This window comes from Aegilops tauschii, chromosome 3, assembly GCF_002575655.3.
Source record: "Aegilops tauschii subsp. strangulata cultivar AL8/78 chromosome 3, Aet v6.0, whole genome shotgun sequence".
Lineage (NCBI taxonomy): Eukaryota > Viridiplantae > Streptophyta > Magnoliopsida > Poales > Poaceae > Aegilops > Aegilops tauschii.
In genome coordinates this window covers 414,179,801-414,203,311 of record NC_053037.3, presented here as the reverse complement: position 1 = coordinate 414,203,311, position 23,511 = coordinate 414,179,801, and the positions used below count along the sequence as shown (strand labels likewise).

General features: G+C 51.0%; 1 long non-coding RNA gene across 1 annotated transcript; it reads left to right on the top strand.

Annotated features, from left to right (window-relative positions):
* Positions 1-1,463: 1,463 nt before the first annotated feature.
* Positions 1,464-5,289, top strand: LOC109765317 (uncharacterized). The gene is made up of 4 exons (XR_002233384.4): positions 1,464-1,999; positions 2,292-2,405; positions 4,133-4,294; positions 4,769-5,289. It is a non-coding gene; the product is annotated as an uncharacterized lncRNA (long non-coding RNA).
* The last annotated feature ends 18,222 nt before the right edge of the window (positions 5,290-23,511 follow it).

The window sequence follows — 23,511 nt, the reverse complement described above, 5'->3', positions numbered from 1 at the left end:
CATTTTTTTGTTTATCTGGCTTTTTCTATATGTTTTTATCTTTTTTTGAAGTTTTATCTTAGTTTTTTACATTTTACCAAAAACTAAATATGTTTAATTTTATTTAAATACAGTTGAACATTTTTCATATGCAAGTTTAACATTAGGCAAATACACATTGACATTTTTTCAGTACACCTTGAACATTTTTTTAATACAGGTTACATTTTTTAACATAGATGTTGAATATTTTCCGAACACATGTTAAACATTATTTCAATACGCAGTGAATTTTTTTGAATACATTGAACATTTTCATATATGCCACGAACATTTTCTTAAACGTGCAATACATTTGTTAATTGTTAGAACATTTTTTTGTAATGCCATGCATATGTTTTTTGAATGGTACAAAACATTTTCTTTTGAGACAAACCAAAGATTTTTTTAATATTACGTAAACATTTTTGAAAAAAATAGCAAACTTTCTTTGAAACACATGAATTTATATTAATGTCAAGAATTTTTTTGAATGGTATGAAATATTTTCTTCTAAATTACTTGAACATTCGTTTACATTGTATACATATTTTCTAAAATATTACAAAGAAATTAACATTTTTATGAAAATCATGAAAAATTATTTCGTGAGTATATCTTTTACAGCGTATAAAGATTTTTTAAATGCGAGATGAACACTTTTAGAACTTTAATTAATTAAGTTATGGAATGTATGTATAAAGAATATTTCAAAAACTAGTAAATGTGTGCGTGCAACACGTTGATATTAGGCAGTATATTTATCGCACGCGTATATTAGGTAGAATAGTTGATATTACGCGGTATACTAAGTGCACGTAGAAATTAGGTATGATATTATTTATATGTTAATTATATGATTAGCACTGATATTGATATTTTATATTTAAATGCCCGCTAAGCATGTTGTGCACTAGCCGTTGAAGCAGTCCATGCTGTCAGATTGACCTGATTGGATGGTCAAGATTAGTTGGATGTGCTCATTGGGGTATTTCTATATTCGTAAATATATAGATATAAATTAAAGTAACAAAATAGAAAAGAAAAAATCAAAGCGAACGAATAACAAATTAAGGTAACTAAAACAGAAAATGTGACATAGCAGTACTGGCTGGGCCACTAGCGGGTTCCCTTGAGCCAGGTGAGCTACCGTCTCACAATAGGTGAAACATAGTGCGATTTTCTATCTAGAGCTTATAGCGATATTCTTTCCCTAATAATAAATCAGCTAGTGCTTCTGGTCGTACGTTGTTAGTATTTTTGCATAAAAGTCCCTGATGTTTTAGTTATTCAACCCGCGGTCCCTTTTTAAGTCAGAAAACATTTCGTCCAGTACGTTTTCGAGAAAAAGCCCTGTAGTTTCCTGTATTAAACGTTCGGTCCTTTTAAAGTGAGAAACCGTTTCGTTCATTTCTGGGCTTGGGCCTTACTTTTATTCGGCCTAACACAAGGGTTGGAAACAAAAAAACACAGGACACACGGGTACGTATGCATCGAAGGAGAGCCGGGGTACGGCCGCCGCCGCCGCCGCCGCCACCTGCGGATGGTCTTCCTGTCCGGCCATCCGCGCAGCCCACGCGGGCGAGCTGCCGATCTGGCTGGGCTGCCTGGCCACGCAGCGGACGGCAGCTGTTCGAGCAACTCCTCGACGCAGGGGAAAAGGTTGGCGGCGCTGGAGTTCGTCGGAACGGGCAGGCGGCCGGTGGGTGACGCGAGGCCGCGGCGCCGGCGCGAGGAATACGGGCGGATCCGGGGGCGGCAGCGACCGATCTGGCTGCTGGTGCGGCGGCTTGCTCCGGCGGCGGCGGCGTCCTGCTCATTCATAGAAACAGAGACACGGCGTGAGGGAGAGAGGAAGAAAGGAGAAGGAGCAGGGGGCGCAAGGTCAGGGAGGCTGTCGCTAGCGGTGGCGGCTCCGGCGACCGGCCGGCGGGCTTCCCAGGCAAGGCTAAGGAGTACGCTAGCCTGAGATTCAATAGAGGTATGTTTGATTTTTAGAATTGGGCTTAACAGCCTGTTTGCTGTGCTTCATCTTCTGAATTGGAAACCATGGCGTGCCTGAATATTTTTTCTAGAACATGATGCTTGAGTTGGTAATCATTCTTGGGTGATTTATCCGATAATACTGATGGATCATCCTTTGGAGTGCATGACTTGAATGGATTTCTGAATTCCAAACAGTATGCTGTCGTGATGTTTGATTAGGGTCTTCTGTGAATCCGTACCAAAACCATGCTTGTAATTTGCTGTTCCCTCTCTCTAATCCGGGACAGACACGGTGATTCTGGTCGGAGTGGTGGCTACGTGATTCTGGCCGGCGTGCATCCATAGTCAGAGGATGCCGAGCCTTCCTCGCTGCCAGCAACATCAGCTCGTCTCGGCATGAGGTCTGCACGCTTACCTTACCTTTCTAATGGAGACTGAACTGGAATTTTTGTCTGCGCTGCTTCTTGCAGATAGTCCATGGTTTGTACAAATAACCACATGTAAATCTTAATTTAGTTGATATTGGAAAAGATTGTTTCTTTCGAACCTTATATGTGGAGCAACTAGAAATAGTACGTATGTGTTTTTCCCTGGCTCCCACATCAGACCAGTGCTCTAATGTTTGTTCCAGGTTGAGCATGGTAATAATGTACAGTTTGAACTTCGTGCTGGCAGAACTTTTTCGCCTTGAAGCATTCTGTGAATTACACCATGAATACTTGAATAGCAACAACATCAGGCCATTTGAGAGAAGGGGTGTCCCTGGAGTTCTCCCTAAATCTTACTGCATTCTTAGTGACAATGAGGAATTATTATTCACTTGAGAAAATAAAGATTAAAACGGTGAGGCTCTCAAAAGTGAAATGACTTTCTGAGCTCGACATTGACCTTTTTTGAGCTAGATATTGACTTTCTGAGTAGCACAATATGGGTCCTATCTGAAGCCTTTTACGTGCCTGTTACAATGATGTTTTTATTTTCCTTTGTATATTAACTAGAGAATATTATTGTCTGCTATAACTGCTGAAAGATGTCATATTCCTTTGTTATAATGGTGTTTGCAGTAGGAGTGTACGCCTCTCATTCAAAGAAGAGGCTCAACAATCTTTTGGATGGACTTATGATTACCACATATATGATCTTATGAAGCAGGAGTTGAGAACTACAAAATCCATCTATTCCTAGAATGGAGCTGGTTGAAGTTGGGCCTTCAATGGACCTGGTAGTTAGGTGGCACCGACGTTTAGTAAAGCCAATTTTTTATGAGGAAATGCACCCAAAAAAAGTTTAGTGGAAGTGGATTAGATTGTTTGTAGTCATATGCTCTTGAGAAATTTTGCGCTTTCTTTATTTCTTCTGATAATAATTCTTTGTTTATTTCCAACTGACATTGATATGCAAAAGAAAATCCTGTGATTTTTTTGCCCTCTCATTGACCATTTAATTTTTCAGTCATAGCTATATACAAAGAAGTATTGTACCATATAGTTGTGTTTTCGGAAACGTCTAAAGGCCTGTTACATGCATCATTTTCTCTTTCATATCCTTCATCTGAAACTGAAAATATGAACCATTTTGTTGATATGAACATTAATTGCAAGGTGAATAAATAGTGGTCGACAATGTGGCTGGATGTACATGAGCATATGTTGTATCTTTGACGCCATTCATTTTGAATCATTAGAATAATAAAAGAGGTTTGTTTGGATAATTATTTTCCAGGTTTCTAAACACATTTATTTATCTATTTTGTATCCATTGCAACACATATGTTTCCCTAAATAAAATGACTGTACAATTGTGTGAACTGAGTGGCTGGTCGTTACTGTAGATTAAATTTCTCACATTAAGAATCTTTGCCTGACGCTACAAAAAAAATCTATGTTTTGTAGGAGGATTAGTGACCAAATATATCCTTTTTATTGTAAATATTTTAGTCTGCTACTTTGTTCATTAATTTTTCTGGGCATTTATGCTTAAGTTTTATTTCAAAGCAAAATCATATTGAGCTATCTACAAGTTAGAATTATCCAAAACAGTTTCTGTAACATTGTATATCATGTGTTTTCTCTTTTATTCATAACATAATATGCAGTCACACAATTTATATCTTGGTTGTGAATTCCAGAGGGGAAGATAGCCTTCCTGGCAGTTAGAGCTTCGTCACTTGGAAGGTAGACAAGCAATGCAAGCCAACAAAGAAAATTAGTTAGGGAAGCACCGAGTTCGCCGGGAGGTAGCAGAACGTTTGTCGAGCCATCCAATATCGCCAACGGTGGCTACACCAGAGGTATGTGATGCCTCGACCACCCTCAAAAACAGCCTTGCTATTCCCCCTTCCCTTTCTTCTTGAGATTGGTTGTAGCTAACTGAGTGCCCTGAGTCAGTCCCTCAAGCTTTTGTGTATTCAGAGATTTATTTAGAGATGGTAACTGAGCACTAGGTTGTTATCTGCGTCGTTTGATTTTTTCCATGCACTGTGGCTGGACATGATGTTGGCAAATACACTAGACATCATGGGCTGAGACAATACAATAGAAATCATGTCGAGGCTGGAAAATTTGCTGAACTTGTGGTGCCTGTGTTCCTTCTCATAGTATTTGTTTTATGTGGTGAAAGTTTTAGAGGCCAAATAACAGTTATGTTGTTCCATGCTTTTCAGTCCAAGCAGATTTATGTTTTGCAAGAATTAGTGTACTTACATGCAGAACCAATTTTTCGTAGATAATTGCTTACAAGATTTATGTGGTTACTATTTCTGCAGAGTTTACAAACAAGTGTGAAACCTATAATGATGAGTGATGATTATGGTATGATTACTGGATCAATAATTCATAGCAAGGAAGCTATTTTACTGGAAAAAGTAAATCCAGTATTAAACTTAGTAAATTGTTGGGTAGATCAGGTTAGATGCGGCTTAAACCTTCGCCGCTCCCTGCCATTTAGTACTGGTTGGAGTCTGTTTGAGCTGACCAATGTGGAGCAGAGTCGCAATGGAGATACCCAGTCTCACATGCTTTATTCTACTTCTTGTAGTATAACAGAGCTTGGTTGTAGCTAACTGTGCCCTCAGTCAGTCCCTTAAGATTTTGTGTATTTAGAAATTTATTTAGAGATGGTAAAATAAAGATCTTGATGTATTGACGGTTTGCGGTAGTGGGGCTGTTCTGTTACAGTTCAGGATACTCAAATTCCTCCTGCTCGTATCATTGTCTCCCTGTAATGTGATGTAGCACAGTACTATGCACTTCAGCAGTAAGCCCAGAACCTAGCTAGCTTACTTGAGGGTCGGCTCCGGATTTTGACGATTGTGTTTGTGTATAATTTGTGAGGGGTTGTAGAGAGTCAATTAATACAAACCTGTTTTTCTCTACGGTCCTCTGAACATACTCGCTATAAGAACATATATTTCAATATTTGAGCATTGAAAAAATTGTCAAATTGACTGACTGCCTTGTGAAAATGTCGGGTGGTAGGTGCGACATATGCCAACGGGTGGCTTATCATTGTGGGAGCCAGTAAGACATCGCAGGTGCCTGGAAACGGGATGAGGCGAAGACATGCACGCCGGCGGATCTTACCCAGGTTCGGGGCTCTCCGTGGAGATAATACCCCTAGTCCTGCTCTGTGGGGTCTCCGCATGATCACTAGATCAATACATGTAGCTACAAGTGCTCCTTGAGCTGTTTGGCTAGAGGAAGAAGAGCAAGGCTAGCACTCCTTTTCTCTTTGTGTGGTGTGTGGAATTTTATGAGATCAACCCTTTGCATAGGTGTCCCGGGGGGTTTATATAGGCCTACCCCCCAGGGGTACAATGGTAATCCGACTGGGCGCGGGTCCCAGCCGTCAGTGTCTTTGCTCGCCGGCATCTCCGCCGGTCATTGGGGCCCGCTGACTGGTGGGTCCTGCCGGCTGCCGGCCTTTTGGCCGACAGGTCGGCCCCACTGCTTGGGGGCTTTGTCGGTGGTTGGTTACTGTTGTCTCGCCTCTAATGACGAGGGCTTTGTCGAGGTAAGCGTGGCTACAGTGTCGCCGCCTTGCGGGCTCTCATTGTAGCCTTACCTCGTCTTGTCTCCTTAATGAGGCACATGTTTCGAGGGAGGGAGGTAGCCGGCCACACCCCTGGTCGACTAGAGGAGGCCAGGCCGCCTTCGGGTCTCTCTGGCAAAAGGGGCCCGCCGCCTGCGGGCCGTACTGGCGCCTGTCGTGGGTGACATCGAGGCCAACACGGCTACAGTGCCGCTTCGGACGGGGGATGGCTGGCCCGTACGGCGCCCTGTGGCCATGCCTGTTCCGGGATTCGGGGGTAGTGGGCTGTACTGCGGCCACGCCCCATCCTATCGCTGTTATGTGGGTATAGTCTTAGTGGGTGCAGTCTTGGCCGGCTTCGGGGAGTCGGCTTTCTTCATGGCCGGCTTCTGGAAATCGTCTTTTTTCATGGCAGGCTTCTGGGAGTCGGTCCTCTTGGCGCCGGCTCCCTGGAGTCGGCTATCTCGTATCTTTCTTGGGGGAGGTTTCTGAGGCTGGGTCGCCTTCCGGAAGTCGGTCCTGGGGATAGCCGGCCGGGGGAAGGCGGCCCTATACTTTGTATGCTTGAAGGCTCGAATGGCCTGATAATTTTTCGAAGAGCCAGTGGGAGTCGGTTAGGCTACCCGTGGCCATTTACTCCGACAGTAGTCCCCGAAGCTGGTTGGGCTTCGAGGCTGAGAGGAGGTCGAGAAGCTCGGTCAGCTTTTTATCTCGACGAGCCAGCAGTTGGAAGCCGGCTTCGGTTGGGCGCGCCGTCTTGGCGAAAATTTTAAAGTCGGAAGGCGGGAGTCTGTTGGCGTGTGCACCGGGCCGCGGGCCGGCCGCTCGCCGCCTGCGAACCACGTGACATCCCTTGGCTGAAAAAAGCCTGCCAACCCACGCGCGCGACAAGACGTCGCCGCAGGCCGAGGGCCCACCACTCCCACGCCTAGGCCCAGGCGCGGATCCTCTGTGGCCCAGAGCTGTCCGCACGTCTTCCGGCGGCGGTTTCCACACGCTGTTAGGGCGTAATAATCGCGAGACGTGGGGGGCGCAGTTAATCCCACGTTCCTTCCCATGTCTCGCCTCCTCGGCTTCGCCGCACGAGGCTATAAGTAGGGGGAGGAGGGGAAGCGGCATTCGCTCGCTCGCACGCTCCTCTCTTCTCCGTCATCTTCTTCCTCCTGCTTTCCCTCGCAACAGCGCCTCGCCGCTGCGCCGTCCCACCGATCTTTACTCCGCCCCGCAGCTTTGTCGTCGCAGGGTCGTGCTTTCTCCGCCGCCGCACCCTTCCTTGCTAGCCTCTCGCCACCATGCAGTACGGCGGGGATTGGGACGGCTCCCTCGTCCACATGGACCACATCGAGTTCCTCCGCAAGACGCGGCTGTTGCCTGGCACGGACCAGGTGCGGGTCCGTCTCGCGCCGGCGAAGGAGATCACGCCGGCGCCGGAGGAAGGCGAGCGGGTAGTCTTCCGCTCGCACTTCCTGCGCGGCCTTGGCTTGCCGGCGAGCGCTTTCTTCCGCTCCTTCCTCGACTTCTATCAACTTCAGCCGCACCACCTCACTCCGAACACGGTGGTGCTACTGTCCGCCTTCGTCACCTTGTGCGAAGGCTTTCTTGGCGTTCTCCCCACCCTCGAGCTCTGCGGGGAGTTCTTCCAATCTAAGTTGGGCACCCGCATGCAGGGCGTGCCGGCCCAGAGCGGCGCCTTCATCGCGATGCGGAGGCCGACGGCCGACAACCCCTTCCCCGTCATCACGCTAATCCAGTCGGTGAAGCTCTGGCAGAAGTCATATTTCTACGTGAAGAACGTCGCCCCGCATATTCCTTTGTACATTCTTTCTTCTTTTCTTGGTGATTTCTGAATCCTTGTCCTTTCTCAAAAATCAGGGCTCCGCTTTCGCTTGAGCGGGTTGCTGCCGCCTCCGTCGTTGGATTGCCGGGAGGATCCGGGAGCACCCGCCGCGTGGACCCCCGCACCGAGCTTCAGGCGGCGACGGAGCGAAACGCGCGGGAGGAGCGGGAGGCGGAGGAGTTGAGGGCGGCTGCCGCCAAGGTGGCACAGGAGGAGGAGGCGGCGGCGAAGGCGCATGCCGACGCAGCGGCCAAGGCCCAAGTGAAGGCTGCGGCCGCGGCAACAGCGGAAGGGGCCTTGCTCGTCACCCCTCTGCGTGTCGCGGCGCCCGAGGTCCCGGAGCCCCCGCCGGAGGAAGCCGGCGGCGACCAGCCGGGGTTGGAGAGGGAGGACGACGTCGTCGTCCCGGAGAGGGAGGCGGCACCGGCCCCGCCGACTGGGGCGGCTCAAGGCAGCCGGCCTAACGTGCCGCTTGCGCAATCGGCTGCGGGCGAGCCGGCCGCGAGGACGGACCTGGTGGTCCAGTCGCCATCGCGCCAGCGCGCGGGGAAGGCCACTTCGGACCCGCAGAAGGCCGCGGGCTCCGGCTCGTCGGCCCGGGACGTGGAGGCGGCCAGCGCCAGCTCGGGGTGGGCGCCGGGTGGAGGGACGGCCGTGGTGAACGTGGCGGCGCAGGAAGTCCGGAACCGGCTTCAGTCCCAGGCTGCAGCGCTGAAGAAATACAATGACGAGTTCCTTGCGACGCGAGCGGCCATTCGGGTTAGTCTTCCTATTTTTGCTTTTTGATCTTGGTTTCTTCCGTGGGGGCGCGTCAGCGCACCCACTGGGTGTAGTCCCCGAGTTCCGAGTCGGCTGCTGAGCAGGCGGCTTGAAACTTCTTAGCGGGCTTTGTTTTGCTATCTTGTTCTCATTCGCTTCTCTGCCTCACTTGCAGGACTACCACAACCTCCACGCGGCTGCCTTCATCTCCCAGGCTCGGGAGCTGACCCAGAAGAATGCTGATCTATCTAAGAGCTGGGGTAAGTGCTTCGTCTTTTATCTCACGTGGGGGCGCGTCAGCGCACCCACTGGGTGTAGTCCCCGAGATTCGGGCCGACTGCTGAGCAGTCGGGTCGGATCTTCCTTGACGACTTCTTCCTTATTGCTTCTTTCTTTTCTGCCATGCCTGCAGCGGCCAACGCCAAACTGAGGGAGCAGCTGGGTGGGACTCAGGCCGCCCTCTGCGCTAAGGAGGCCGAGTTTGACGCCTTGGCCCAGGAGCGTGACCGCCTGGCCAAGAGGCTGGCCGACCAGGAGGAGAGCCACAAGGCGGCCCTGAAGGCGGTGCAGGACAGTGAGGTCGCCCTTCAAGCCGAATATGAGACAAAGGCGGCAAGCTGGGCCGAGGCGAGGCAGTCGTTGATCAATGGCTACGGCCAGATCGAAGACTTGGTTGACGGTAGGCCGCCCTCTTCTTCGTCCCTTGCTTGCCGCTTGCCGTTTGGCTCATTTTCTGACTTGGTGTTTTTCTCTTCTTTCTCTTTCTTTCTTGTGCAGAGTACTTCCCTGGCTACTCTACTGTCGCCAACCAGGTCGTCGAGGCTCACCGCGAGGCACAAAGGCAGGCTGGCGCCGAGATCGCGCCGAACGCTCGCCGGTCGCTGGAGGAACAGCTCTTGGCGATTCAAGCCCGCCTCCAGCCGCCTCACCGCATGCTCCGCCGGCTTCAGCGTGTTGGGGCGCTGGTGTTGGCCGCTCTCTGGCCTGGTGAGGTGATTCCCCGCACCCCCAGTCAGACTGCCGACTGGCTGGAGGTGCCGGTCGGCCGCTTCGAGGCCTGGAAGGCTTCTGCGGCTCGGTCCGGCGTCAGGCGGGCGCTGGAGTTTGTCAAGGCCTGGTATCCCGAGCTGAGTCTGGACCAGCTGGCCACCTGGCGGCAGGAGGCCGACACGGAGCTGGAGCCGGCGCGGCCGGCTATCATCCAGCGGGCTTCGGCGATTGCCGACTACACCGACACCAGCGCCTTCGCTCCTGAGGTGGACGACAACGGCGTTGCCCAGCCGGAGGAGTGGTTCGGGCTGAACCCGGCAGATGGCGAGGACTCGGCGGAGGAGATCGACTCCAGCGACGAGGGCGAGGAGGAGGAGGAGGGTGAAGACGCCGCGCCAGATGGTGGAGGAAGGCACGCGCGGGTGCACCGCCTGCAGCCGGCGATGATCAAGCCGAGACCCGCCAGCCGGCCACTCCTCCAGCCGGCGCCGCCGTCTCCATCGACCAGCCCGGCTCCCCTGCTGCGCCCTTTGTCTAGTCTGCTGCCTCTACTTTCCTGTTTTACCACTCTTGGAACAGTATTTTGTTAAGTTTGCACAATTCCACCCACTGGGGGTGTATTCGAACTATATTGACTGCCGGCCTGTTGGGGGCCTTATGTGTAAATATAATTATGCATGCGTTTGGCTTTTCCTTGTCCTTTGCTTTTCATCCTTCGGCTGTTTTCTTTGCCGCCCTCCCTTAGTTGCCGCCTTCCCAGCCGGACAGCTGCTCTGCAATCTGTGGCTGGAGAAGTGCTTGGCCAGTTGGGAGGGCAAGTACTCTAGCTTTGTTGGATTATAGCGAAGTGACTGGGAGGCCGGCCAGCCGGCTGTTTTGACAGCCGGTAGGCGTGGTTGGAGGCTGTCTTTGTGTTATATAAGTTCGTTAGTCCTTGGCCTTTTTCGTGTGGGCATCATTTCTGCCTTTGGCTCTTACCAGTCGGACAGTCGGTTCTTCGAGCTGCGACCTTCAACAAGAGAGGGCTCGGGTGCCGGCACACTACTTGTCTGACTTCAGGTAGAACTTTTAATATAATTTAAGGCGGCCAGTCCCCGGGCCGACTAGTCGAACCCGGTGCCAGACAGAAAATCAAATGTAATAATACATTTATGAGTATGACACTCGTCATTCATAGATAAAGGAGGGCAGTCCCCGAGTGCGTCTCGGGGGCCCGTTTGTCTCATATTTAATACAAAAACGGTAGCATGATACATACTGCTTTCAACTGTAAAATCTTCTCAAGAGGTTTGCGTTCCATGGTCGTTCCGACTCCTTGCCGGAATCATCCCTCTTGCATGCTCTTGGTTTTTGTGCGTCGATCAGGTAGTAGGAGTTGTTGCCTAGTGCCTTGCTGACGACGAAAGGGCCTTCCCAAGGGGCCGAGAGCTTGTGCTGGCCGGCTGTTCGCTGGATCAGCCGAAGCACAAGGTCGCCCTCTTGGAAGGATCTTGGCTTGACCATCTGGTTGTGGTAACAGCGCAAACCCTGCTGGTAGATGGCGGACCGGCTGAGTGCTAACAGCCGGCCTTCTTCCAGCAGGTCGACGCCGTCTTCTCGCGCTTTCTTGGCCTCCGCCTCCGTGTACATGGTGACCCGAGGCGAGTCGAACTCGATGTCAGTTGGGATGGCAGCCTCGGCACCATATACAAGGAAGAACGGAGTGAAGCCGGTTGACTTGTTTGGGGTAGTACGCAGACTCCAGAGGACAGCCGGCATCTCATCGAGCCAGCAGCCGGCCGAACGCTCCAGTGGTACGACCAGTCGGGGCTTGATGTCGGAGAGGATGAGGCCGTTTGCTCGCTCGACCTGGCCGTTTGACCGCGGGTGGGCAACGGACGCTAAGTCCAGTCGGATGCCCTGTGTCGCGCAGAAACGTGCCAGTGCTCCCTTGGCAAAGTTTGTGCCGTTGTCGGTGATGATGCTGCGTGGCATGCCATACCGAGTAGTGATGTCGGCAATGAATGTCACGGCAGTCGGCCCGTTCAGCTTCTTGATCGGCTTCGCTTCGATCCACTTGGTAAATTTGTCCACGGCGACAAGCAGATGTGTCAAGCCGCCGCGGGCTGTCTTGAATGGGCCCACCATGTCCAGCCCCCAGACGGTAAAGGGCCAGGTGAGGGGGATGGTTTTGAGTGCAGAAGCCGGCAGGTGTTGCTTGGAACTGAAGACTTGGCATCCTTTGTAGCATTTGACTATCTCTTTGGCATCTTCCAAAGCAGTCGGCCAGAAGAAACCATGGCGGCAGGCTTTGGCCACAAGTGATCTTGAGGCTGCGTGGTGGCCGCAGTCGCCTTGGTGGATATCCTTGAGGATTGCTACGCCCTTCTCTAGCTCGACGCAGCGCTGGAAGACTCCAGTGACGCTGCGCTTGACAAGTTCTCTGTTTATTATTGCATATGCTCCGGCTCGGCGTTGCACTAGTCTTGCCGAGATCTCATCAATCGGCAGCTCTCTGTTGACTAGGAAGTTGAGGATGGGCTGGGCCCATGATGGAGCTGTGAGTTCTTCTACTGTTAGTACGGCTACTGTGACTCGGGTGGGTGGGTTGGGTGGTGGAGAGTTGGAGTCGGCCACTGCTTCTTGTGTCGCTGCAGTCCTCGGGCCGGGTTCTGAGGTCCCCGAGCCGCCTGCTGGGTTCCTCCAGTCGGATCCGGCTGCATTAGGGGCGGGCGGTATAAAGATAGAGTCTGATTCTGGAGACGGCTTGATAGACGGTTTGAGGAGGCGCTGGAGAGAGACACTGGTTGGTATAGCCTGTCGGGTGGAGCCGATCCGTGCCAGGGCATCTGCTTGGTCGTTGTCGGCCCATGGCACGTGAAGGAACTCGCACCCCTTGAAGTATCCACTGATCTACTGGACGAGGAATCAATAGCTCGCCATGTTTGCATCCTTGGCGTCCCAGTCGCCAGATGACTGCTGGACCACCAAGTCTGAGTCGCCATAACACAGGATCCATCGTATGCCGAGCTCTTTGGCTAGCCGGAGCCCGTGTATGAGCGCCTCGTATTCAGCCACGTTGTTGGAGGCGGCAAAGTGGATTTGCAGCGTGCATCTGAGCTTGTCGCCTTTGGGAGAGGTGAGGACGATGCCGGCTCCCAAGCCGGTGCGCATCTTGGACCCGTCAAAGTGCATCCGCCAATGAGTAGAGTCGGGAGCCGGCGGTAGGTACTGGGTCTCGGCCCAGTCGACGAGGAAGTCGGCCAATGCTTGGGACTTGATGGCGGTGCGGGGCTGGTAGAAGATTGTGTAAGGCGCCAGCGCAATGGCCCATTTAGCCACCCGGCCGGATGCATCCCGGCTGCCTATGATCTCGGCAAGCGGGGCGGTGCATACGACCGTGATGGGATGCTCTTGAAAGTAGGGCTTCAGCTTCTTGGCGGCGAAGTACACTCCATAGCACATCTTTTGGTAGTGTGGGTAGTTTTCCTTTGAGGTGGACAGTACTTCGCTTAGGTAATATACCGGCCTCTGGACTAGCTGGGCTCGGCCTTCTTCTGGGTGCTGGACCACGATGACTGTACTGACCATTCGGCTAGTCGCGGCAATGTAGAGGAGCATGGGCTCCTTCTCGGTCGGCGCCGCCAGGACATGTGGAGTGGTCAGCATCTTCTTCAACTCATGGAAGGCTTGGTCTGCTTGGTCATTCCACTCGAAATGAGTGGATTTCTTCATGAGTCGGTACAGGGGGAGAGCCTTCTCTCCTAGCCGGCTGATAAAGCGGTTTAGGGAGGCCAGGCACCCGGTGAACTTCTGCACATCTCGCAACTTGGTGGGAATCTCCATTCTCTCAATGGCCTTGATCTTCACAGGGTTGCACTCAATGCCGCGTTCGGAGACCAGAAAGCCTAGAAGCTGGTCGGCTGGTACTCCGAACACGCATTTCTCGGGGTTGAGCTTGATCTGGAATCGGCGCAAGTTGGCAAATGTTTCTTTGAGGTCTTCCAGCAGGGTGCCGCGCTTCTCTGTCTTCACCACAATATCGTCTACGTAGACGTGGGCATTTCTGCCGAGTTGCTTGAGGAGGCATTTCTGCATGCAACGCTGAAAAGTGGCGCCGGCATTCCTCAAGCCGAATGTCATAGTCAGGTAACAGAAAGCTTCGAATGGTGTGATGAAGGCGGTCTTCAGGCGGTCTGCTGGGTCCAACTTGATCTGGTGGTATCCTGAGTAGGCATCCAAGAAACTCAACAGCTCGCACCCGGCTGTCGAGTCTATCACTTGATCAATCCGTGGCAGAGCAAACGGATCTTTGGGGCAGGCCTTGTTGAGGCTAGTCTAGTCTATACACATACGCCATTTGTTGTTCTTCTTCAACACCAAGACTGGGTTGGCAAGCCACTCTGGGGAAAAACTTCCATAATAAAGCCGGCGGCAAGGAGACGGGCTATCTCTTCTCCTACGATTCTTCTCTTCTCTTCTGACAGTCGGCGGAGAGGCTGCTTGATCGGCTTCGCGTCTGCTCGGACGTGTAACTTGTGCTCGGCGAAATCCTTCGGAACACCCGGCATGTCCTTTGGGACCATGCAAAGATGTCTCGATTCTCACGGAGGAAGTCGACGAGCTCGCCTTCCTATTTACTGTCCAGGCTTGCACCAATGACTGCAAACCTCTCCGGGTTCTCTGGGTCCAGAGGTATCTTCTTCGTCTCCTTGGCCGGCTGGAAGGAGCACTGCGCATCATATTTCTTGGGGTTGGGGGACAGGGCCGGCTGCTTGCCGGCCATGGCCACAACTCGCTCCAGCATCTTCTTCTCTTCTACCACCACGAGGGACTCGGCCAGCCGGCTGCTGGCTGCAGCGCACTCGATGGACTTCTTGTAGTTGCCGGCTACAGTGATGATCCCCTTCGAGCTCGGCATCTTCATCTTCAGGTAGGCGTAGTGGGGCACAGCCATGAACTTGGCCAGGACAGGTCGGCCAAGCAAGGCGTGGTAAGGGCTTTCCAGATCCACTACCTCGAACCAGATTGCTTCTCGGCGAAAGTGATCCTTGTCTCCGAAGAGAACATCCATCTTGATCTTGCCGATCGGGGAACAGGACAGGCCGGGTACGATGCCATGGAACATGGTCCGGCTTGGCATGAGCTGCTTCGCCTTGAGATTCAACTTCTCCATGGTGTCGCGGTACAGTATGTTGATACTGCTTTCGCCATCAATCAATACGCGGGAGAATCGGTCAGCTCGCCTCTCCGTTGCGAGGGTGACATCCAACACCAATGCGTAGGAGCCAGAGGACGGCATCACCTCTGGGTGATCGGCTCGGCTCCAGCTGATAGGCCTTTCGGACCAATGCATGAACTCGGGGTTGCTGGAGGTGACTGCGTTGACCTCTTGGTGCTGTCGGCGCCGGCTGCGCTTGTCTTCAACCTGGCTCATGAAGACGACATAGGCGGCGTGCTCATCAGGGAACTCATCTTGAATGGCTCCGACTGCTGGTCGAGCAGCCGGCTGCAGGGGGGCTGGAGGCGGCGGGCCGGGAGGCGAAGGCGGCACCAGCCCCTCGCCCTTGGAGATCCGTGTGAGCCAATGGCACTTTCGGGTCGTGTGGTTGGACGGCTTCGCGCCGCTGTGGAACTTGTAGGGGGCATCGAGAGTCTGCTCGTAGGAGAAGGCCGGCTGCCAAGCCGGCCTGCCGCCCTTCTTCTTGGAGCGGGCCGTTCTTCGGGCTGCTCATCTTCGACTGTGGCCACCTGCCGACTGGTGGAAGGCGGCATAGGGGCCTTGCGCTTGTAGTCGTTCTGGTAGGGGCGCCGATTGGAGTCGCCAGCCGGCGTCTTGGGAGCCGGAGCGAGCACCTTCCCAGAGGCGTCCACTCGGAGCTCGGTCTTCATCGAGGAGTCGGCCGTGGCGTACTTGTCTGCAATGACCAGCAGCTCGTCGAGGGTAGCCGGCTCGTCGCAGAGGAGTCGGTGCTTGAGGAGGGTGCCCTCTCGGCACCCGGCGGTGAAGTATTCGATGGCTTGAACCTCGTGCACCCCCTCGCAGGAGTTGCGGAGCTCGGCCCACCGCGTGAGGTAGTCGCGGGTCGACTCGCCGGGCCCTTGGACGCATAAGGAGAGCTAGCGGGGCTTGGGAGGCCGCTTGTACGTGCTGGTGAAGTTGCGGACGAAGACTTCCGTGAAGTCCAGCCAACTGTTGACGCTGTAGGGCTTGAGGTTGTTGAGCCAGGTGCGTGTCGTGCCTTGCAGCATGAGAGGGACGTACTTCACGGCTACGCGCCTGTTGCCGTTCGCTATGCTGACAGCGGTAGAGTAGTCGATGAGCCAATCTTCCGGCTTCACAGAGCCGTTGTACTTGGGCGTGTCTCTGGGGAGCGAGAACCCTTTGGGGAAGGGCTCGTCGCAGATGCGGGGGCCAAAGCATGGCGGGCCGACATCGTCGTCTTCTTCTAGCGCCAGAGATCGAGCTAGGCGGTCGATCCGGTGGCGGGCGTCGTTCTCGCTGACTCCTTCGCGGTGGCCTAGTCGGCCACCGAGATTCGGATGTGTGACAGGCGGCGGGGTGGGATATCTCTCCCACGAGGCGGGGGAGGAGGCGGATTGCCTTGGCGCTCCACTGCTCGAGGGCGGCCTTCTGCGTTGCGCTCGATGGTGATTCGAGTCCGGCTGCGGCTAGCAGCCGTCTCCTTGTCTTTCCTTACGCGGGCGCCGCTCGCAGTCGGCGTCTGGGATGTCGCGGCGTGCTCTCGGCATGGGGGAGGACTCTCAGCGCGGGCGCCGGCTTCATGCCGTTCTGCGGCCGCGTCGATCAGCTGCTGGATGCGCCTTGTCATGTAGGGGAGCTCATCAGCCCCCAACCCGTTCAGCTCTTCTGCGGCCGCCTGAGCGGCTCGCAGATTCTCGAGCGGTGTGGCGTAGACGGGTCGGTCTGCCCCCAGCATGCTGGCGATGGCCGCGCCGCGCTTCTTGACGAGGCCGGCTCGGCTCGGCCCGCCATGAGGCGGCGTACCAAAGGCGGCGCGGTCGACTTCGCGCTGGTGAGCCTCGGTGAGGCGTCTCATGGAGGCTATCTTCTGGCCCTCCGCGATGAGGGCGAGGCGGCGTGCCTCCAGGGTCTCGGCGTCGGCGTCGGCCGGGATGGGGACGGACAAGTCATGCATCGCCGCTTGTAGGGCGTCGTGGGCGTTCTCGCCCGAGTCGGCGACGTGGCTGATGACTAGCACCTCAGTGACAGCGTTGCTGCCGCTGTCAGCTCGAGGGAGAGGGTCGTCGAAGACTACCACGTCGGAGGGGTAGGCGTCGAGCGATGCCGTGTCGAAGTCGACAAGCATCGGGTCGGTGGAGCCGACCGACTCCAAGTCCACAGCAAGCTCGCTGGAGACGTGAAGCTGGTCGAGGAGGCTGACGAGGCGGCTCTCGGGGTAGTCCGTGCCCGCGTCGGACGCGGGCTCGTCGAAGATGCGAGTCTCGCCAAGAAGATCGGCGAGGCAGCTCGCTGCGCAGGCGTCGTCGACGCCTTGCAGCGCGTCGGGGCAAGCGCCATCGGGCGTAGCAGGCTGGCTACGCTCGCGGGGGAGGAAAAGGGTTCCCGTCCAGAACAGGTCTCCGGACGACGGTGCACCTGGCCCCACGGTGGGCGCCAAATGTCGGGTGGTAGGTGCGACATATGCCAACGGGTGGCTTATCATTGTGGGAGCCAGTAAGACATCGCAGGTGCCTGGAAACGGGATGAGGCGAAGACATGCACGCCGGCGGATCTTACCCAGGTTCGGGGCTCTCCGTGGAGATAACACTCCTAGTCCTGCTCTGCGGGGTCTCCGCATGATCACTAGATCAATACACGTAGCTACAAGTGCTCCTTGAGCTGTTTGGCTAGAGGAAGAAGAAGGGCAAGGCTAGCTCTCCTTTTCTCTCTATATGGTGTGTGGAATTCTATGAGATCAACTCTTTACATGGGTGTCCCGGGGGGTTTATATAGGCCTACCCCCGAGGGGTACAATGGTAATCCGGCTGGGCGTGGGTCCCAGCCGTCAGTGTCTTTGCTCGCCGGCTTCTCCGTCGGTCATTAGGGCCCGCCAACTGGTGGGTCCTGCCGACTGCTGGCCTCTTGGCCGACAGGCCGGCCCCACCGCTCGGGGGCTTTGTCGGCGGCTGGTTACTGTTGCCTCGCCTCTGATGACGAGGGCTTTGTCGAGGTAAGCGTGGCTACAGTGTCGCCGCCTTGCGGTCTCTCATTGTAGCCTTAGCTCGTCTTGTCTCCTTAATGAGGCACATGTTTCGAGGGAGGGAGGTAGCCGGCTATTGGGAGCCGGCCACACCCCTGGCCGACTAGAGGAGGTCAGGCCGCCTTCGGGTGTTTCTCTGGCAAAAGGGGCCCACCGCCTGCGGGCCGTACTGGCGCCTGTCGTGGGTGACATCGAGGCCAACACGGCTACAGTGCCGCTTCGGACGGGGGATGGCTGGCCCGTACGGCGCCCTGTGACCATGCCTGTTCCAGGATTCGGGGTTAGTGCGCTGTACTGCGGCCACGCCCCATCCTATCGCCGTTATGTGGGTACAGTCTTAGTGGGTGCAGTCTTGGCCGGCTTCGGGGAGCCGGCTTTATTCATGGCCGGCTTCTGGGAGTCGGCTTTCTTCATGGCCGGCTTTTGGGAGTCGGCTTTCTTCATGGCCGGCTTCTGGGAGTCGGTCCTCTTGTGGCCGGCTCCCTGGAGTCGGCTATCTCGTATCTTTTTTGGGGGAGGTTTCTGAGGCTGGGTCGCCTTCCGGAAGTCGGCCCTAGGGACAGCCGGCTGGGGGAAGGCGGCCCTATGCTTTGTATGCTTGAAGGCTCGAATGGCCTGATAATTTTTCGAAGAGCCAGGGGAGTCGGTTAGGCTACCCGTGGCCATTTACTCCGACAGAAAAAATAGCAAGAAGGAACTCAGGAAATTCTGCAAACGATATTAGCATTGGTTTGTGTAGAACTGTGGATGTTTCTCTTGCAAGTCTAGGTTTTAGACAAAAAAATCCTGCAGTTGTTTGGGTAATGTTTTTTTGTTAGGAATTAGGAGAATTGTTATGTAGTAAAATTGCCAAAATTCTTACAAAATATTCTGCAAGTTTTGTTTGCTGCTGCTCAGTCAAGCAAAGCCAACTGCTCGCCACTATGTGCGGTTCTCTTGCCATTTCATGGGGTGCAACCGCAAGTGGCACAAGACTGTAGTTGTGGTGTTCTAAAATTTACTGATGTTGATGTTTCTTTTCAAGATTGTGGTATTGTTTACCAATTTGGTCCCCGGGTTATGTAGTCATTTCCTTTTCTATTCTTTGTAGATAATTTGCTTCAGTTCATCGAACTACCGGCTGAAACATGTGTATTGTTTCTCAATATATTGGGCATCAATCCACCTCTCATGAGATCTCTGGATTTTTTATGCATATTGTACTTGCTGAATTATTTCCTACCGATAACTATGCTTGGATTCACAAATGCGTGCAATGCTTTCAAGTAGAGGTTAGTTCAATACTTAAGTTGTGCTATTCCACTTTCAAGTCTTTGGTCCTAGAAGTGTAATACTTGGTAGGTTAGCTGCAAAAGCGGCATGTATATGGCCTGAATTTATATTTCAGAGTGTATAATCTGATTCAGAGTATTTTGACCCCTTGCGTTCTAAAACGTTTTGTTGTATCGTTCTGTCCTGAAAGAATAGAAGCAATTCTTCTATGTGAGAGAATATAAACATTATTCGCAAACAACATGCAGCGTCATTAAGTTTCTTATTACCAATTTAAAAATGATCAGTAATAGCACAACTAAAGTTTGTGAACATATCATTATAAAATGGTCGGTTGGATCGAGTTTTGTATGGATTCTACAAGGGCCATTTCTATGGAATTACAAATTAGCTTTACATTTTTATGGATGGGTTCACCGTCTTTGGATTTCCCACGTTCGGATGTGTTTGTGATCAAGTGGACACCACGACCACCATCAGTAGGGTGGGAAGGAGGGTATGTGATATTTTCTCTTTTCCCGTTGCAACGCACGGGCATTTTTGCTAGTTTACTCTAAATTATTGTTACTGTTTTTGTACTCCCGCCTCCTATGTTACAATCGCTAAGTGGCTGGCCCATTTTAGCTGCTTACACCGGTCTTGGGATTATATATATTTTGCACGTGTTTTAGGATTATTATTATTTTTGCTTTTTTCAGAAAACTTTTCCCTTTTGAACTGGTTATCCTTAGGTTCTGGGTGATTTTTATTTTCAGGAAGCAGCGCTTTTATGCGATTGTTCTTCCGCGAGAAGCATAACTATGCTTCCCGAAATGGGAAAAATACAATCCGTGCTTCCACGAGAAGCACAAATGTGTTCTCGAAAAGAAAAGAAAATCACAGTTATGCTTTTGCGAGAAGCGCAACCTATCCTTCCACGAGAAGCACAATAACCTATGCTTTCACGAGAGAACCACAACTGTCCTTCCTGAAAACAAAAAAGCACAGTTGTGCTTCCCCGAAAAAAGAAGAAGCACTACCGTGTTTCCGGCTTATGGGTTTTTCGGTTCCATTCTTTTTCTGTTTTCGTTCTTTTTTTGGTTATCTTTTTTTTCATTTTTTATATCAATTTTGGTTTTTTATTTCATGTTTCTCTCAGTTTTTTTGGGAAAACAAAGTTTGGCAAACCTAACATGGGTTCGAAGATTTCGAGACGAGAAAACCAACGGGGAAACCGGTTCATGATTTGGACGGGGAATCAGATAAACTGTTTAAAAAACTGAATCTACGAAAAAAGAGAAAAAGCCCATATTGCGACAACTGGTGAAATGCAGTGTGCCACTTGTCAACAGCAGAGAAGGTGGAAAAGTGATCTTTGCAAGGGGGTATCCCTTACCAAGTAATTTTGTGGATTGGAGGCTCAGACGTAGTAGTGGGCAAGTCCCAATATATATGACGTTTTTTTCCGACTGTTTCTGTTTTTTATTATTTTTCCCTTTCGAATATTTTTATTTTCCCTGTCATTTTATTTTATTTCTCTCGCTCCACCTTTTTCTACGTTTTATTTTTCATTCCAATTTATTTTGATTGTTTTATTTTTATTTTCTTATTGAGAAAGTACGTTAACATTTTAAATAGGTACATGAAAATATTTTTTGACATATATGAACTTTCTTCAAATACATACATTTTATTTTTTATATGCATTAACATGGTTTAAACATGAGATTGACTTTTATTTTCATATATATGAAGAGCTTTTCATGTAGATACGTGAACATTTTTCATCTTTGTATACATTTTTTTCCATTATTAAGTTGACTTTTGATTATTTTTCTTTGAAAAATTATTGTTTAGATTTTTAAATTTAAAACAATACAAGGGGCTACACAACTAGCTGCCACATTGGAAATTCCTTCTGTGATCGTTCCCATGTATGTCACTTAAGGCACTATTTTTATGTGAAAAGATTCAGATCTATTACGGAATTTCATCCAAGTACAAAGCACCTCAGACATAATAAAATTTACATCGAGGTCTCTAGTCCACATAATGACCACTACCGCCCACGCGCCACTGTTGTTGCTCCCCTACCGGAGCTGGCTTGACCTTGTCGATGACAACCGGGAAGTTTTTGTGCACGTGCCACTAAGGACCAATGCCTTGGAGCCACATTCATCGTCGTTGAACCCTTGAATAGGTCTGAAGCAACTGAAACCAAATCTAGTCGTTGCACATGCACGGCAAGAAACACTAACCTCGCCGCCTCAAGGAGACCGCGGGAATCTACACCAGAGCTTCATCAACTACATCTAGATGGACAAACTCAAGGAAGGTCGAAGCTTAGAGGGTAAACTCGAAGAAGAAGCACCACCATCCACTTGAGCGCCGCACCTGGGAGGAAAAAAAAATTCTCTAACCTAAACTACTAGCTGGAGCGAAGGCACCGAGATTCCCCTCCCTGCCACTGACCGTCGGAGCGGCAAATAGAGGGGACAGCTTGACAGAAAAGTCTGAAGGGGAGAGTTTTCCATACAACTACTAAGCTCCCTGAGAATAAGGCCTAAGAGAGCTCCAGTATTTTTTCAGGAAGTGAACCTGCCTTTTTTTTTTGCATGTAAGGGTCTGGTTGGATTTGTGGGTCGCACATGACGGTATCGGAACGAACACGTCCGCGGGCTATATACCGCTGTGTGCATATTACGCTGGTGATTTTTTCCCTGATCGGTTTATCTGTCGATCTTTTTATTTTGGTCGGTTTTTTCTCTTAAAAGATTTATTAGTTTTTTTAAGAAAAGTTAAGATTGCGATCAAACACACAGGTATTGTGTTGGCGATTTTCCCCGTTTTGTTTTTAAGCCCACTTTTTTTTAATTTCGACCAGTTTTTCTCTTAACACACGTTTACATCTTTCTAAAAATATTCAGGATGTTTTCTGTGAGCTTCAATTTTTTTAATAAATTGAAGAACATTGAGGAATTTAAATAATGTTTGTATTTTAAAAAAATCACGAAGATGAAAAAATATTCATGAATTTAAAAGTGTTCATGAGTTTAAAAAGCAAGATCTTTTAAAAATGCTCAATTTTTTGGCAATTTTAAAGAATGTTTGCCAATTTAAAATTTGTTTGCAAAATAAAAAAATCACACATTAGAAAAAGTGCTCACGAATTTAAAGTACATTTCTGAATTTAAAAAATACTCAACTTAAAAATATTCATGAATTTAGAAAAGAAAAAATAGAAAGCAATATAAAACAAACAGGACAAAATAATAAAAATGAAAATACAGCATAGAGAAAAAGGAAAGAAATAACCCGAATGGAACCTTCCCGTGAACAGAAAGATCATCCTGCATGACCCGCCGAAAACAGCCTGTGGGGGTTCGTGTTCGCTCGACCGCCTGCACGATATATGAATTGCCATAATATATACCTTCCATAATTTTATTTACCATAATAGCACGTGAAAGTCTATGACTATAATATATCTTAATCATAGCAAATGCCAAAGTACCATTGCAGAATGTAACGTTTCGAGCGGGGCTTATGGTTAGCCAGGCGATCTCATGTCGAGCGGGTCCCTTTGTGCGCCGCTGGTTCCCTCTCCCTCTGCCAACTGCTCCGCTGGCGGGTGGGAGGGGGAACCTTGGATCCATGCGTCCGGCGTGTTCTCAGTGGTTAGGGTTGAGGGAGTCGCTGCCGAGATCGTAGCGGCGGCATCACGTCTGAATAAGTTTCATCGGACTCCGTTCATGGTCAAGCGGGGTTCTTGTCTTTGTATAGCAGCTAGCGGGGTGGGGATCCTCGGAGCCCGTCGAGTTCGTGGGCTATGGTGTCTAGAGGTTGATCGACACTTGCCGGTTTGGTCCTCGGATGGGTGGTGGTTGTGTGAGGACGAAGATTCTTCTTCCCCGTCGGCATGATTTTCTGTTGTTGTTCTTCCTGCTTCTTTCTGCTGCTGCTAGAGGGATGTCCTGCTTTGCCTGGGCAGTTGGCCCGACCGCGGCTCTGAAACTGGATGGTAGCACTCTTCCATCTGAAAAGGGGCACATATAGTGGTACTCAAAGTCAGATATGCGCAGACTGGTGCACGCCTGTTGGATGCACATATGTGTCCTTATCTTTTCAGTGCGGGAGCGAAGTAGTTGGAGCAGCATGGCGATGATTATGCTGTGGTTGAAGATGATGACCTGCTTGGGTCTGAATGTAAATTATTGTGTTACAAGGGACTTCTTGCAAGGTTCAGGGATGATGACACAGAGCTCCGGAGGTCTTCGTGTTTTACTGGTTATTTTAGGGTGCTCATTGTTACTCTGATTTTTTGTGCGTATGTTAGGTTGTGTTTATCGGGTTAAGCATTTTGTAGATTTGAATACACGCATACAGTGGAAGGCTCTCACTTCGTTGGTGATGTTAATATCTTGGGAGATTTGGAAA